Here is a 15330-nt window from a genome sequence, read left to right as displayed (position 1 = left end):
TTAAAACGTAACAGCTCATTCATTTTTTCATAAATTAAATAGATTCTAGAGTTTCAGACACCTGTAAGTATGGTTTGTATGCTGTGCAAAATTCGTCGAACAGTCTCTTTTACTTATGAAGAAAAGTGTACCTATAGCAACAAATGAAGCCAATAGTAAGTGAAAAAAATGATGAAATTTCACATGTAAAAAAATTATTTTGTTATGTTTTTTAACTTCCGCTGCTACGAGTGTGAATCCCGAATCCTTCCTGGTCACGCTGACAAAAGTTTTATAAATTTACTTGTAAAAGTATAGACAGTGGAAATTAAAATGTCCTGTGGTGCCTCTCCTGCTCCAAGTCGGCCCGTTTGACGTCCTATCCCCCTTAAGGGGAAACTGAAATATTTCACTCACGTCTGCTGCTAGCGATGTAAATGAAACGTCAAAAAACATCAAATCACAGCATAAAATGAAACTCCTTAGCTTTCTCCTAATCTTTATATTCTTAATAATAACAGAATACCGGTCAACATTTAAATATATTATACGTCATGTTTCTGGACAAATCTTGAAAATTTAAAAAAAATTATGAAAAAAATGGTCAAACGCTCTGCGAAATAATTTGTCTAAAAGCAAAAACTAAAACATTTGACACGCCTTTTTTATGTAATGAATTATAGTTTTCTTCGACACTGTGACGTGGGGGAGAGGTCAATAGTGTTCTAGGTTCACACACACAGTTACACAATAGAAGTCCATGAATGCTAGGCTGACGAACGAAGTTATCATTTGTTTGCAGGAATAACATTGCGCGAGTTGCATGTCAACTACATTGGTGTCCAAAATTAAAGCAACAAACGGAAATTTTGCAAGGTTACGTTTATTTTGCCGCAAAGCAGTATAAACAAGTGATAGTAAAATACAAGAAATGTAACAAGAAATGCAACATGCAGACAATCATGTTCTTCGTTTTCTTCCAACTTCTCGGATTTGCATACACATTGTGACAACTGGTTAATGTGGGTGTGACCACCTCTGGCAGCAATACAGGCCTGACAATGACGGAACATGCTGTAAACGATGTCATCAGTCTCATGTTGAGGCAATGAAATGAGTGAATGGCATCGTTGGCCGGGAGGCCCCTATCCGGGGAAGTTCGGCCGCCAAGTGCAAGTCTTATGTCATTCGACGCCACATTGGGCGACTTGCGCGCCGGTGATGAGGATGAAATGACGATGAGGACAACACAACACCCAGTCACTGAGCGGAGAAAAATCTCCAACCAGGCCGGGAATCGAACCCGGGCCCGCTTGCATTGGAGAGCGATCACGTTACCACCCAGCTAAGCAAAAAAATGGTTCAAATGGCTCTGAGCACTATGGGACTTAACAGCTGTGGTCATCAGTCCCCTAGAACTTAGAACTACTTAAACCTAACTAACCTAAGGACATCACACACATCCATGCCCGAGGAAGGATTCGAACCTGCGACCGTAGCAGTCGCGCGGTCCCGGACTGCGCGTCTAGAACCGCGAGACCACCGCGGCCGACCCAGCTAAGCAGGTGGACGTTGAGGCAATAACTCCCGTTCTTCCTGCAGAGCTGCTCGCAGATGTTGGAGAATGTTCAGCAAATGCTGGCGTGATGCAGCACGTCTCGCTAGTGCATGCCCTATGGGAATCAAATCGGGAGAGCGAGTAGTCCACGCCGTGTGTGCAATATTTTCCGTTTCCAAAGAAACCTGTGATCTATGAGGTCGACTATTACCATCCATCAGTACGAAGTCTGGACCCACAGCTTCTCGCAACAACCGCACAGTGGGTCCCAAGATCTCGTCACTATACCTGACAGCAGTTAAACCTTGCTGATTCACCCGTAGAATTTCATGGAGAGGTGTTCGACTGGTAAACATAGTCCCTGCCCACACCATGAGGGATCCTCTTCGTTATCGGTCTCTTCTCGCAATGTTTGGGTCCCAAAATCGTGTTTCATGTTCACAACAAATGCGAATCCGTCGAGAATCACTCTTCAGACCATATCGGGACTCATCTGGAAAAGAACATTGGCCCATTGTTCGACTGTCCAGGTGGCATGTTGACGACTCCACTCGAGACGTTTCTTTCTGTGAAGACGCGTCTGAGGTACACATGCAGCAGGTCTTCGACAGTAAAATCCACTCTGCTGAAGCATTCTGTACACCGTTTGCTTCGATACAACACGTCCAGTGGATGCTACAAGGTCAGACGCCAGTTATGCAGTACTAAGGCGGTATCGTCGTACACTTACGGCCAAAACCGGTCCTCTTTTTCTGATGTCACATGTGTTCAGCCATGCCGTGGTCTTTGGGATACAGTTTCGGTCTCTCTAAACCATCGCCACATCCGAGAAACAACAGAACGATTCACATTAAGCCATCGGGCCACAGTTTGCGACTATCCTATGGCCCTCCACCGGAGAGTGTCTGGTAGCTGTGCCATACTGCGCCGCCAGTGATTATGTACACGGCGATTGTAGATGTGGGACTACCCGATAAACACTGCCCCGTTTGGGAGTAGCCCTGGTGCCATCGTTGGCGTTATTGTCCGTTGACCGGAATGCCATCTTCCGTGCAGAACACAATCGGACGGGCATCTGTTGAGAGTTCGTGTGATTATATCGCGAATTAAACACAGGACGGGGAAATAGCGGTTTGCTGCTTCAATTTTGGATACCAGTCTAGCAACAATGTGTCGATGGAACATCCATGTGAAGCGAGTAAAAGGGGAAAAATGGCTAAAGAGCCCATGAAAAGCATTCGTGAAAATGTTGCTGACAGAGGTCTATTTCTTCAAGATTCCTGGCCAGGACACAACTACTACAGTCCTATTGGAGAATGATGATGATGTTTGGTTTGTGAGTTTTTTCACAGTCCAATCTAGCCATTGTCACGAATGATGATGATGAAATGATGAGGGCAACACAAACACCCAGTCCCCGGGCAGAGAAAACTCCCCAACCCGGCCGGGAATCGAACCCGGGAACCCGTGATCCAGAGGCAGCAACGCTAGCCACATCCCCCACCCCCCACGGTTTTGTTCGTCTGATCGTTGTGTTTGGTCGATGCGGACGTCACATGACATCCGTTAAAGTTCGTTTGTTGATCCTTCCACTCAGTTTTTTATTACAGAGGCCAACCAGCTCTCTGACCGAACACGCTGAGCTAACGTGCCGGCTTAACTTACAGATACATGTACTACCACCAACGACAACCAAATACTGCCTGTCTGAAGGGAGTTTTTTTGAATTTACAAACTCTATGCCAGGCGCCTTGTTTTTGTACGCTTGCAGACTGACAAACTTAAGGTCACGTTACATGATCGATATTTCATCTTCTGTGTTCACTCAGTTACCTATAATCACCTTTCGAGATTGAAATACAGAGCTGTGGCAACATATACCTGACAGTGATCTGGTTACGAAGCCGATTTCCTGTGCCATGATTTGATAATGTGACATATGTGGCTTCTGATATTGGTCTGCTGCAGTGTGGGAACGTCGAAACTGATGTAGCGTATTCATATATTGTCCTTGTCAAGCGTGTAGACTGCTCTGTTCCGCTGTGTTTTGATCACTTCACTGAAACTCCACTTTTTCACTTCGATGACGAATAAGGGAAGAACGTACGTCAATACAACAACAACAACTACTTTGGGAAATATGATTCTATAAGTACAGAATGTGTCAACACACATTGCTTCAAGAAAAGTTTAACTTTTTCCAACTATTAGCTTATTTATGACTCTTGTGAATATGTTGGCTCCAGATGTCACTTACAGAGTACTGTTTCTGTAGCGACTTGCGTTTATGTACACCACCTGATCAAAAGTACCCGGAAACATGTTAATCTATATTAATAAGGAGTGTGTTCACCCTTCGTCCTTACGACGGCTTGAATTCTGCCGCGCAGCCTCCCAGTGAGCTGCCTGAATGTCAGTGGAGGAATGGCAGCCTGTTCTTCCTCATGAGCCGAAACCAGAGAAGTTAGTGATGTGGGAAGCTAGGATCTGGAGCGGAGCCGACGTTCTATCTCATCCTAAAGGTTTCAGGCCAGTCTGTTCCAGGATTGTTGTCCACAGACCATAGCCTGACGTATGCTGCTTTATGACAGAGTGCATTGACATCCTGATACAGACGATCATCGCTTCCGAACTGTTCCTATACACGCATTACACAATGAAGTAAAATTTATTCATATCCATCCACATTTAGCGTTTCCTTAAGAACAATAAGAGGACCACTTTAACCACGAGAAACACCTCCTCCATACCGAAAAACCGCCTCCTCCGTACTTCACTGTTGACACTGTACATGACGGCACGTAACGTTCTCCAGGCATTAGCCAAACCCAGACCTTTCCATCGGATTGCTACAGGGTGTATAGCACGATTAATCACTCCACATCACTTGTTCCCAGTCATGCACAGTCCAGTGGCGTCACTATTTACATCATCTCAAGCGTCGCTTAACATTGACCACAGAAAATGTTTGGCTTAAGAGGAGCCCATCGACCACTGTGTCCCATTCTTTTTAACTCCCTATGCACAGCTGTCAGTATTTCTCTACTAACAACAAAATACTTCCAGTCTCCTTTTATACTAGCTGGTCCACTTCTCATGACATCTAGTGGTTCATTTAGCATTGCATTTGGATATCCGGATACTTTTGATCAGATAATGTACTACTACTACTACTACTTCTTCTACTTCTCCCGAACAAGTCATGAAGGCCCAACGGTATCGACCGGCCGCCGCGTCATCCTCAGCCCACAGGCGTCACTGGATGTGGATATGGAGGGGCCTGTGGTGAGCATACCACTCTCCCGGCCGGATGTCGGTTTACGAGACAGGAGCCGCTACTTCTCAGTCAAGTAGCTCCTCAGTTTGCCTCACAAGGGCTGAGTGCACCCAGCTTGCCAACAGCGCTCGGCAGACCGGATGGCCACCCACCCAAGTTCTAGCCCAGCCCGACTGCGCTTAACTTCGGTGATCTGACGGGAACCGGTGTTATCACCGCAGCAAGGCCGCTGGCCCAGATAATGTACAGGGTGTATCAAAAAAGAATCCTCAGAATTGCAAAAAATCAAAACAATTATGTTATTTGAGGTATGTGCGTGAACGACGTAGTGTTGGAAAGAGCAAACGTTCGAGTTTTACATAGTTACGCCTTACATGCCACACTGACATCTGGAAGTGCGAGAATTTTTAAATCAAAGGATTACTGAACGACTGATCAGTCGCACTGGACCAAATGATTCAACCTTACATTACTGGCCTCCAAGGTCACCGGACCTCTGTATGCGATTATTTCTTGTGGGGGGTTTATAAAAGACTGTGTTTATGCGCCTCCGTTACCAACAACAACGAATGAACTGAGACATCGCATCACAGCAGCTGTGGAAGCTGTACCTCAAGACTCCTCGCTGCAGTGTGGGAACAATTTGAATACCCCGTAGACATATGCCGTGCATCTCAAGGGGGCATATTGAACACCTATGAAAAGGTATGAAAAAAAACTTTTTGAGTTTCCCGTTCATCAAGAAACAAAATTCATTCTATATGTTTATTACATTCAGAAATATAGACGTGCCAGATCGGATGATTCCTTTTCATACACCCTGCATTTTGCAGTGCTGTAGGCGGTTCTCAGACAATTTGCGAGGCATACGTGATACAAAAAAGGAAAAACAAACTTTAAATGACAGTTATAGTTGGAATGAATTCACCTGAAATAACTATTGGCTGTCTGAGACTCTGTTGTCGACATCGCCAAACACTGCAGAATTTATCTCAAAAGAAACTTATGTGACTCGTAAATCACTCCATAACTCAAGCAATTTTGTAGTGCAATCAAAGTCCCAAGTGATCTGCACTAACCTGTGACGAAAAAGCGATTGTACGACTCAGTGACGACAAGAAAATTAAACAACAAACGACGACGACTAATTTGACCCGTTGATTCATCACCTAGCTTCTTACTACAACGTTAGACTTACACAGGCCTACGTCAGACTGCGTACTTTCTACTGTTAAACATGCAGGTGGTTTTGCGAGTGTTGGCTCCAGTATCTTTGTATTCTGTTGCTTCTGTTGTTACCTAACAAGGAAGATTTACGGTCAAGGATTGTGTAGACGTCTGCTAGTCCTGTTGAGGCCAGATTTGATGAGAATGCAAATGGACTTCAACGCTATAGTAGTCTGGCCAGCCGTACGACCCGCCGGCCTTTGTGGACGAGCGGTTCTAGGCGCTTCAGTCTGGAACCGCGTGACCCCTACGGTCACAGGTTCGAATCCTGCCTCGGGCATGGATGTGTATGATGTCCTTAGGTTAGTTAGGTTTAAGTAGTTCTAAGTTCTAGGGGACTGATGACCTCAGATGTTAAGTCCCATAGTGCTCAGAGCCAGTCGTACGACCCGAACAACAAAGAATAGCTGCGGTTGGTTTTTTTAACGGTGAACCTTGCAGATTTCTTAAAAGATATTAAGGCTGAATCGACAGTGCGTTAGTAACCTTCGTTTAGATGTTGCAACAACCATCTGAATTTGTTGCATTTGTTGTTCCACCTAGCTACCCTGATTGTTTCCCCCCCCCCCCCCTTTTACATTATCACTTCTTTACACATATAGCACCATCCACTATTAGTGACAACAGGGTCTATCATAAGACTGTGTGAAGCATCAGCACACGGTTCGCTCAATTAAGAGAGGTGTCGGAGCCTTAATCAATTAGGTCCCCATTGTAAACCATCTTTAACCGTATGCTGGTGATGCAGAATAGGTTTCTTCTTTCTACTGTATAGGCAATTGTCGTACACAGCATGTACCACTCTACTTTATTTCGAAATTCGATTGGCTCAAATGGCTCTGAGCACTATGGGACTCAACTGCTGTGGTCATAAGTCCCCTAGAACTTAGAACTACTTAAACCTAACTAACCTAAGGACATCACACACATCCATGCCGGAGGCAGGATTCGAACCTGCGATCGTAGCGGTCGTGCGGTTCCAGACTGTCGCGCCTTTAACCGCTCGGCCACTCCGGCCGGCCGAAATTCGATTCTTTTGCTGTATGAAGGCGAGCGCATGTGCGTGTATGACACTATTTTTAAGACGGCACCCTGGTACAGTTTAAACTAAATTGACCTATAATTTTATTAGCAGCATTCATATAAGTTTATTGCTCATTAGTAACGCCAACATTCTGTGCACCAAGGGAGTGACTTCTCTATCAGCAGAGTAGGTAAAGAGCTGCAAAATAACAATTTTCTTAGCATAGAGAGACGTAGTTTCATCAGAAAAAAAGTTGCCTTTAATTTTTAAAACGTGCCTTCGAAATAATTTACACATTGCAAACATTTTTCACTTTTGTGTGAATGCTTTCCTGATTCTTCTGCTTTGTCAGTCTTAAAAACAGCGTATAAACTTCACAGAGTGCAGGTAACAATTTTGTAAAAGAGATGTTGATGAACTCTGTCCTCGTGTACAATCTCAAGACAACTAGCGTGATTGTATGCACAAAACTTGAGACGTATACATGGTTAATAGGTGCACCGCATCAACTTCAGAAATTCCTTCACTTGGTACCTCATTCTAGATTTCAACAACATAATGAGCACGCTGAATGTACATGTGTGTGTTTTTCTGATGCACTTTACATGGGTCGGTAATGATTAAAACACAGATTTCTGTGGAGCCTAATTGTTTGTGTGAGGTTGCTGAACACGTAATTATTTTGTACCGAGGTAACATGATAATTCAAAACGCCGTCTGATAGCGCCATAGTAGTGGAAAGTGACTGGTATATATCCCTTCACTCTCATTCTGGCTGTGCACTCAATGTCAGACTAGGAGCGGCGGACTAAGGAGGAGTGTTTATGCTATTGGCTGCACGAAGTGACTTTCCGTGTTAAGTTTACATCTACATCTACATCTATACTCCGCGAGCCACCTTACGGTGTGTGGCGGAGGGTACTTATTGTACCACTATCTGATCCCCCCTTCCCTGTTCCATTCACGAATTGTGCGTGGGAAGAACGACTGCTTGTAAGTCTCCGTATTTGCTCTAATTTCTCGGATCTTTTCGTTGTGATCATTACGCGAGATATATGTGGGCGGTAGTAATATGTTGCCCATCTCTTCCCGGAATGTGCTCTCTCGTAATTTCGATAATAAACCTCTCCGTATTGCGTAACGCCTTTCTTGAAGTGTCCGCCACTGGAGCTTGTTCAGCATCTCCGTAACGCTCTCGCGCTGACTAAATGTCCCCATGACGAATCGCGCTGCTTTTCGCTGGATCATGTCTATCTCTTCTATTAATCCAACCTGGTAAGGGTCCCATACTGATGAGCAATAATCAAGAATCGGACGAACAAGCGTTTTGTAAGCTACTTCTTTCGTCGATGAGTCACATTTTCTTAGAATTCTTCCTATGAATCTCAACCTGGCGCCTGCTTTTCCCACTATTTGTTTTATGTGATCATTCCACTTCAGATCGCTCCGGATAGTAACTCCTAAGTATTTTACGGTCGTTACCGCTTCCAATGATTTACCACCTATGGCATAATCGTACTGGAATGGATTTCTGCCCCTATGTATGCGCATTATATTACATTTATCTACGTTTAGGGAAAGCTGCCAGCTGTCGCACCATGCATTAATCCTCTGCAGGTCCTCCTGGAGTACGTACGAGTCTTCTGATGTTGCTACTTTCTTGTAGACAACCGTGTCATCTGCAAATAGCCTCACGGAGCTACCGATGTTGTCAACATCCGTCTTTGTATCCTTCAGCGGTTGGATTCTCACTGAGGCAGTTAACGTCTCTGATTTCGTTTGTGGTATGCACAGTAGATTTATTAGATGTTGATCTCTAACTCATTTTCCTCCATTCTCCACTAACCAGTTCCTGTCTCCTTAAAAAAAAAAAAAAAAAAAAAAAAAAAAAAAAAAAAAAACGGACCGTACTTGCAGCTTACTATAGATTGACTGCAGCGTAGCAGGCGGGTGCTACAATATCCTGACTCATCAAGCAAGGGATATACATCTACATGATTATTCTGTAGTTCACAATTAAGTGCCTGGCAGAAAGAGTGTCTTTGAAACTGTTAGATGTGGTTCAGTGGTTAAGACTGTTGATTAGTATTAGAGAGAAACCAGCTTAAATTTATGTCCATCCTTTCCAAATACGTGATTCAATGGAGCGTCAGAAAGTGTAAGAGTGTTTACTACTACTACTACTAATACAACATTGGTCTTATTAAATTCATTTAGCCGGCCGCTGTGGGCGAGTGGTTCTGGGCGCTTCAGTCCGGAACCGCGCTGCTGCCACGGTCGCAGGTTCGAATCCTGCCTCGGGCTTGGATGTGTGTGGTGTCCTTAGGTTAGTTAGGTTTAAGTAGTTCTACGTTCTAGGGGACTGATGACCTCAGAAGTTAAGTCCCATAGTGTTCAGAGCCATATGAACCAAATTCATTTAATGTTTACGGGTTTTCTCATTGTGCAGTTTTCTGAATGCGTTGAAAATATGTGTGATCGTGGCATAGTTTCCAAAAATAGATTGCTCGTTTGTTCAAATCTCTTGTATACAACGTACAAAAACATATCATTGAAGGCTGAAGTAGTGAGAGATTTTGCAGTCTTGTTCCTAATTCAAGAATACTCTTCGACACACCAACGAAGGATTGATCGCTGGAGTTTTATTTCTGAGAGGTTTACGTTAAACCTTCAAACGGTATTGTATACCATCTCCTTGACATGTAGCCCAGCTTTCATGAGATAAAGACACCGCTTATGTGTTACTGTATGCTGGTGAGATCCGTCACTTTATTTTTCTGTGGCCCTGCAAAGAAGTGGTGCGGCGTGAAAGCCATTCGTTCTCTCTTACAAACGTCAATGTAATCTCCAAAGTGCCGACGTACATTTAAAATGTATGTCTTGTCGTTGTGTAAAATATCTTGAGGGTAGAATATGTAGATACCTCCAAGACGGAAACTGTGTGCCCACGTAAGCAGTATGAACGCAGTTGTGTCTACAGATTTTGCGTCGAGCGAAAGCACAGTTGATATTCTGTGGTAACTATACATCATTCCGGGTGTTGTCTCTATCTGACACTGTGTATTTACTGCCCTCATCGCATGCTAAAACGGGAGAGAAAATTCCAATTTGTTTATTAAATTACTTCACGTTACACAAGAGAATACGGTTTTTTACCACACTTTTCTCTCTCTTCAGTCTGCAATAATTACCCACTGAGTGATAAGCCACAGATCGTAGCACGATAAATATAAGGTACTGCGCGCTGTTGAATTTATTTCTTAGGCCGTGATTTGTCCTTCGAATGGCTACTGTAGAGCTGTAATCAAGCTACCTTATCAGCTAACCACACACTCCAGACACAGATGTTACACTCCTCTTTTCACAAGTGCTGAAAAAACATGCAACTGCCTTCGTCGTTGTTGTAATGTATAATTCCTGCTAACGAATTTTGAGGCTAATGTTAGAAATGCATATAGTTAGGAGTCAACCTGACATTCAGATATAAAGAATTGCAGGAACCATAAACAAGTCAAATCAGGGTGGTTGGACAAGATAAAAATCATGACTTCTTGTTACTAGCACACTGCTTCTAAAATTCCACCAAATTTATAGTAATATCAATAATGATAGTCAAACGAACATTGGGTGTGTCTGCCGATAATAAGTGTTTTCCCAGAGGGAAATCTCCAACTGAGTACATTCCGAGTGGTTCTAGGCGCCACAGTCTGGAACCGCGCGACTGCTACGGTCGCAGGTTCGAATCCTGCCTCGGGCATGGATGTGTGTGATGTCCTTAGGTTAGTTCGGTTTAAGTAGTTCTAAGTTCTAGGGGACTGATGACCTCAGCAGTTAAGTCCCATAGTGCTCAGAGCCATTTGAACCTTTTGACTACATTCAGAGCTATCTTATAGGGGTTGAAAATTTATGCTGGAAAGTAACAAATTTTCCTCAACAATAGATACGGATATACATCCCACATACAGATCATTTATTTGTCTTACGATCACTGAGTAGAGAGACAGATTCCTTTTTAACGATTGCATGCGCATAAAACTGTCATAAGACTGTACATGTTAGTTTCGGAATCGCGAGCTTGTTAAATGCTTCTCGATGGGGGTTCATGAACTAACATCATGCTCCAGTTGCCAGCAAGACAGCATATTCAGTACAAACATTAAAATACGAAACATACATAGCGTAAAAACATGTAAAATCACAAACGTAGTTGTGGTCCAGGAGCGCAAGAACACACATAAAAACTATTTGAATATTTAGGTTTTTATACTTTGAAGGCTGTCGGGAACAAATTATCGTGTTAAAATGAACAAAATATGTTCGGACGCTTACAGACATTGTAGACAGTCTAATTATTATTATTGTAGCACTGACGTGTAGAGAAGATTGGGAATTCCAGGTGCTGGAGACTTAGTATATTATGACAAGCACCAAGAGTGAAAAAATATGTCGAGATCATTAAACAATATTCGGACTACTCATTCAGTCCCGCAAGAATAAGTAGAAATACCGTCTGGGGGTTTAATTGAACGAACTGTTCTAGCATTTAGAATGAGATTTCACTCTCCAGCGGAGTGTGCGCTCATATGAAACTTCCTGGAAGATTAAAACTATGTGCCGGACAGAGACTTGAACTCGGGGCATTTGCCTTTCGCGGACAAGTGCTCCACCAGCTGAGCTACCCAAGCACTACTCACGCCCCGTCCTGACATATTTAATTCCGCCCGTACCTCGTCTCCTGTCTTCCAAACTTCACAGAAGCTCTTCTGTTGGAGTCTCGGTCCGGCACACAGTTTTAATCTGCCAGGAAGTTTCATGTCCTAGCATTAGCTGCAACTGATTGCCAACACGAAATTTGGACTGGGTCTCTCAAATAAATGTCAAGTGCCCTGAGTACTACGAATAGTGTTGCTAATTATCGCTATGTAAGAGATTTGAAACACAGTGAACTTCAGCACACATAGCGTTATGTCTTAGCATTCATAACAGTGTTAAATTACACACATACTGCAGAGGGCAGCACAGCATGCTCTTTACTAGAAAATACCAACAGATGACGTGTTTCTTTTCGTCCCCCAACAAATAGTGGTCCAATTCTTATGCGCGTGGTGTACTCGGGCTCAATCGATGAACTGATATACAACGCCATGGGGCTGTTGAGCTATTTACGTTCTGTATAGTATTAAGGACACGGACCTGCTTCCCTGCTATGGCAATACCTTCCGCTACAGAATAAAAAACTGATTATGCATAAAGCCAGTAAGTCAGAGATAACGGAAGCGACGCGTAAAAAATTAATGGGAAAATTACAACGACATGACATATATTCTCTCTTTTGCAGGTAGTCTGACTGGCAACTGTGTTAAGTTTGCGCATCGAAGTGCCGAAGAGTTACATGAGTCTTTAGCAAGGAGGCCCCCAAGAAGTCAGTCCATGTTGCCAATCGGAACTTCGGCATGCGACGAGCACCGGTGCACAAAGTTCTTCACAAATGTCAGCGTATAAAATGCTAAAGTGTCAGTTAAATGGTAGTCCACATTTGATATCGTATGTCGTAGACATCTTTAACCGCTATCAAGGAGGTGCCTACGTTCTGTCATTGTTAAGTTGTAAGGATGAACCGACTTCCCATGCTTCTAGTGGAGTTAGACAACAGTTGCAGAATTTCGGGAGTCAGAATGTGGCCAATGTATTTTTTCAGTAAGACGGTGGACAAACTTCGTTGGATCATCCGATGGAATGCAACTGCATGTCCACCTCGTTCCCCCAAGGTCAGCGTGTGTTTTTTATTTTTCTGTTTGCCTTTGGTACTTTACCAAGAATGTAGTCGAAAAGACAAAAAACGATATATCAGCGGTATACGGGAAGCATTTCTGATGTATTCTGTATGGTAATTACCGATTCAACGTGGTGTACATGTACGGAAATTGATTACCGCCAGAACATCATCCGATCGCGGAATAGTAATGTGTGCTGAGATATTGACTACATAGTGTATAGCTCTGATGTGTGCTACAATTCTCAGAATAAAGTTTCACTGGCCAGGGTCATGTTTTCAATGTACAACTCAGCTAGAAGTATAGTCATTATTTATGCACCACCTGTACAATTAGAAACTTACACTACTGGCCATTAAAATTGCTACACCACGAAGATGACGTGCTACAGACGCGAAATTTAACCGACAGGAAGAAGATGCTGTGATATGCAAATGATTAGCTTTTCAGAGAATTCACACAAGGTTGGCGCCGGTGGCGACGCCTGCAACGTGCTGACATGAGTAAAGTTTCCAGCCGATTTCTAATACACAACCAGCAGTTGACCGGCGTTGCCTGGTGAAACGTTGTTGTGATGCCTCGTGTAAGGAGGAAAAATGCGTACCATCACGTTTCCGACTTTGATAAAGGTCGGATTGTAGCCTATCGCGATTGCGGTTTATCGTATCGGGACATTGCTGCTCGCGTTGGTCGAGATCCAATGACTGTTAGCAGAATATGGAATCGGTGGGTTCAGGAGGGTAATACGGAACGCCGTGCTGGATCCCAACGGCCTCGTATCACTAGCAGTCGAGATGACAGGCATCTTATCCGCATGGCTGTAACGGATCGTGTAGCCACGTCTCGATCCCTGAGTCAACACATGGGGACTTTTGCAAGACAACAACCATCTACACGAACAGTTCGACGACGTTGGCAGTAGCATGGACTATCAGCTCGAGACCATGGCTGCGGTTACCCTTGACTCTTCATCACAGACAGGATCGCCTGCGTTGCTGTACTAAACGACGAACCTGGGTGCACGAATGGCAAAACGTCATTTTTTTCGGACGAATCCAGGTTCTGTTTACAGCATCATGATGGTCGCATCCGTGTTTGGCGACATCGCAGTGAACGCACATTGGAAGCGTGTATTCGTCATCGCCGTACTGGCGTATCACCCGGCGTGATGGTATGGGGTGCCACTGGTTACACGTCTCAGTCACCTCTTGTTCGCATTGACGGCACTTTGAACAGTGGACGTTACATTTCAGATGTGTTACGACCCGTGGCTCTATCCTTCATTCGATCCCTGCGAAACCCTACATTTCAGCAGGATAATGCACTACCTCATGTTGCAGGTCCTGTACGGGCCTTTCTGGATACAGAAAATGTTCGACTGCTGCCCTGGCCAGCACATTCTCCAGATATCTCACCAATTGAATATGTCTGGTCAATAGTGGCCGAGCAACTGGCTCGTCACAATACGCCAGTCACTACTCTTGATGAACTGTGGTATCGTGTTGAAGCTGCATGGGTAGCAGTACCTGTACACGCCATCCAAGCTCTGTTTGATTCAATGTATCAAGGCCGTTATTACGGCCAGAGGTGGTTGTTCTGGGTACTGATGTTTCAGGATCTACGCACCCAAATTGTGTGAAAATGTAATAACATGTCAGTTCTAGTATAATATATTTGTCCAATGAATACCTGTTTATCATCTGCATTTCTTCTTGGTGTAGCAATTTTAATAGCCAGTAGTGTAAAATAAGAAAAGGGATCGTATGCCATTTTGATGATGCAAGACTGGCTGGAGATAAACTTCCATTTGATGAGCGGTGTAACGGACAGTACGTTGTAAATTCACATACTTAGAAACCACTATACACAGAAGATAATGTTGTTTTCCAAGATACTGATCCGAAGCCCATGGTACCGAAAACGTATGTATGTATGTTGCACTAAGCACAAAGACAACAGAAGACACTATCACAATCTACCGATTTAAAAACGATTGTTCTTTATGATGATTTATGGGACACTTCATGGGAAGCCTTTACTTTCCTGCTCTTAAGAAATAACTATTACAGAATTTTAATTTACACGTTCATGTAAGCACAATGACTCGATCCTAACCGACAAAACGTCTTTTGCGTACAGCAATTTCTGTGTGTGTCTGACTTCATCTTCACTTTACCGTAATAGTTTCTTTAAAAGCATGATATGCGTGTCCAGATGCTTTCCGTTGTTCACGGCATACGCAATACCTGAAAAAGTAATACGCAGCTGCAGCTTACGTGAAAGTCTGACGTGTTAGCGGCAGGAAACCGAGCGTTATTGTGTGACTGTTGACGTGTGTCTGCTCTCCTATGTGTGGATTAAATGAAAGATAAGTTGCAGGTATTCATCGATAAACACCTGGGGAAACGCAACACAAGAAATAAATAAACCGTCATATTGCTGAATAAAAAGCAGTCGAAATTAACAGAGCAGAAAATTAACATGTCTCTTT

At 43.6% G+C, this 15330-nt stretch overlaps 1 protein-coding gene and 1 pseudogene across 1 annotated transcript in view; one reads left to right on the top strand and one right to left on the bottom strand.

Moving 5' to 3' along the window:
* Positions 1–15330, top strand: part of LOC126470046 (protein DENND6B) — a 211371-nt gene that overhangs the window by 49781 nt on the left and 146260 nt on the right. The window lies entirely within an intron of this gene.
* On the bottom strand, positions 4931–5048 carry LOC126472003 (5S ribosomal RNA; annotated as a pseudogene).

Source organism: Schistocerca serialis, chromosome 3 (genome assembly GCF_023864345.2).
Source record: "Schistocerca serialis cubense isolate TAMUIC-IGC-003099 chromosome 3, iqSchSeri2.2, whole genome shotgun sequence".
In the NCBI taxonomy this organism is placed as follows: Eukaryota; Metazoa; Arthropoda; class Insecta; order Orthoptera; family Acrididae; genus Schistocerca; species Schistocerca serialis.
This window is presented reverse-complemented; position numbering and strand designations above follow the sequence as displayed.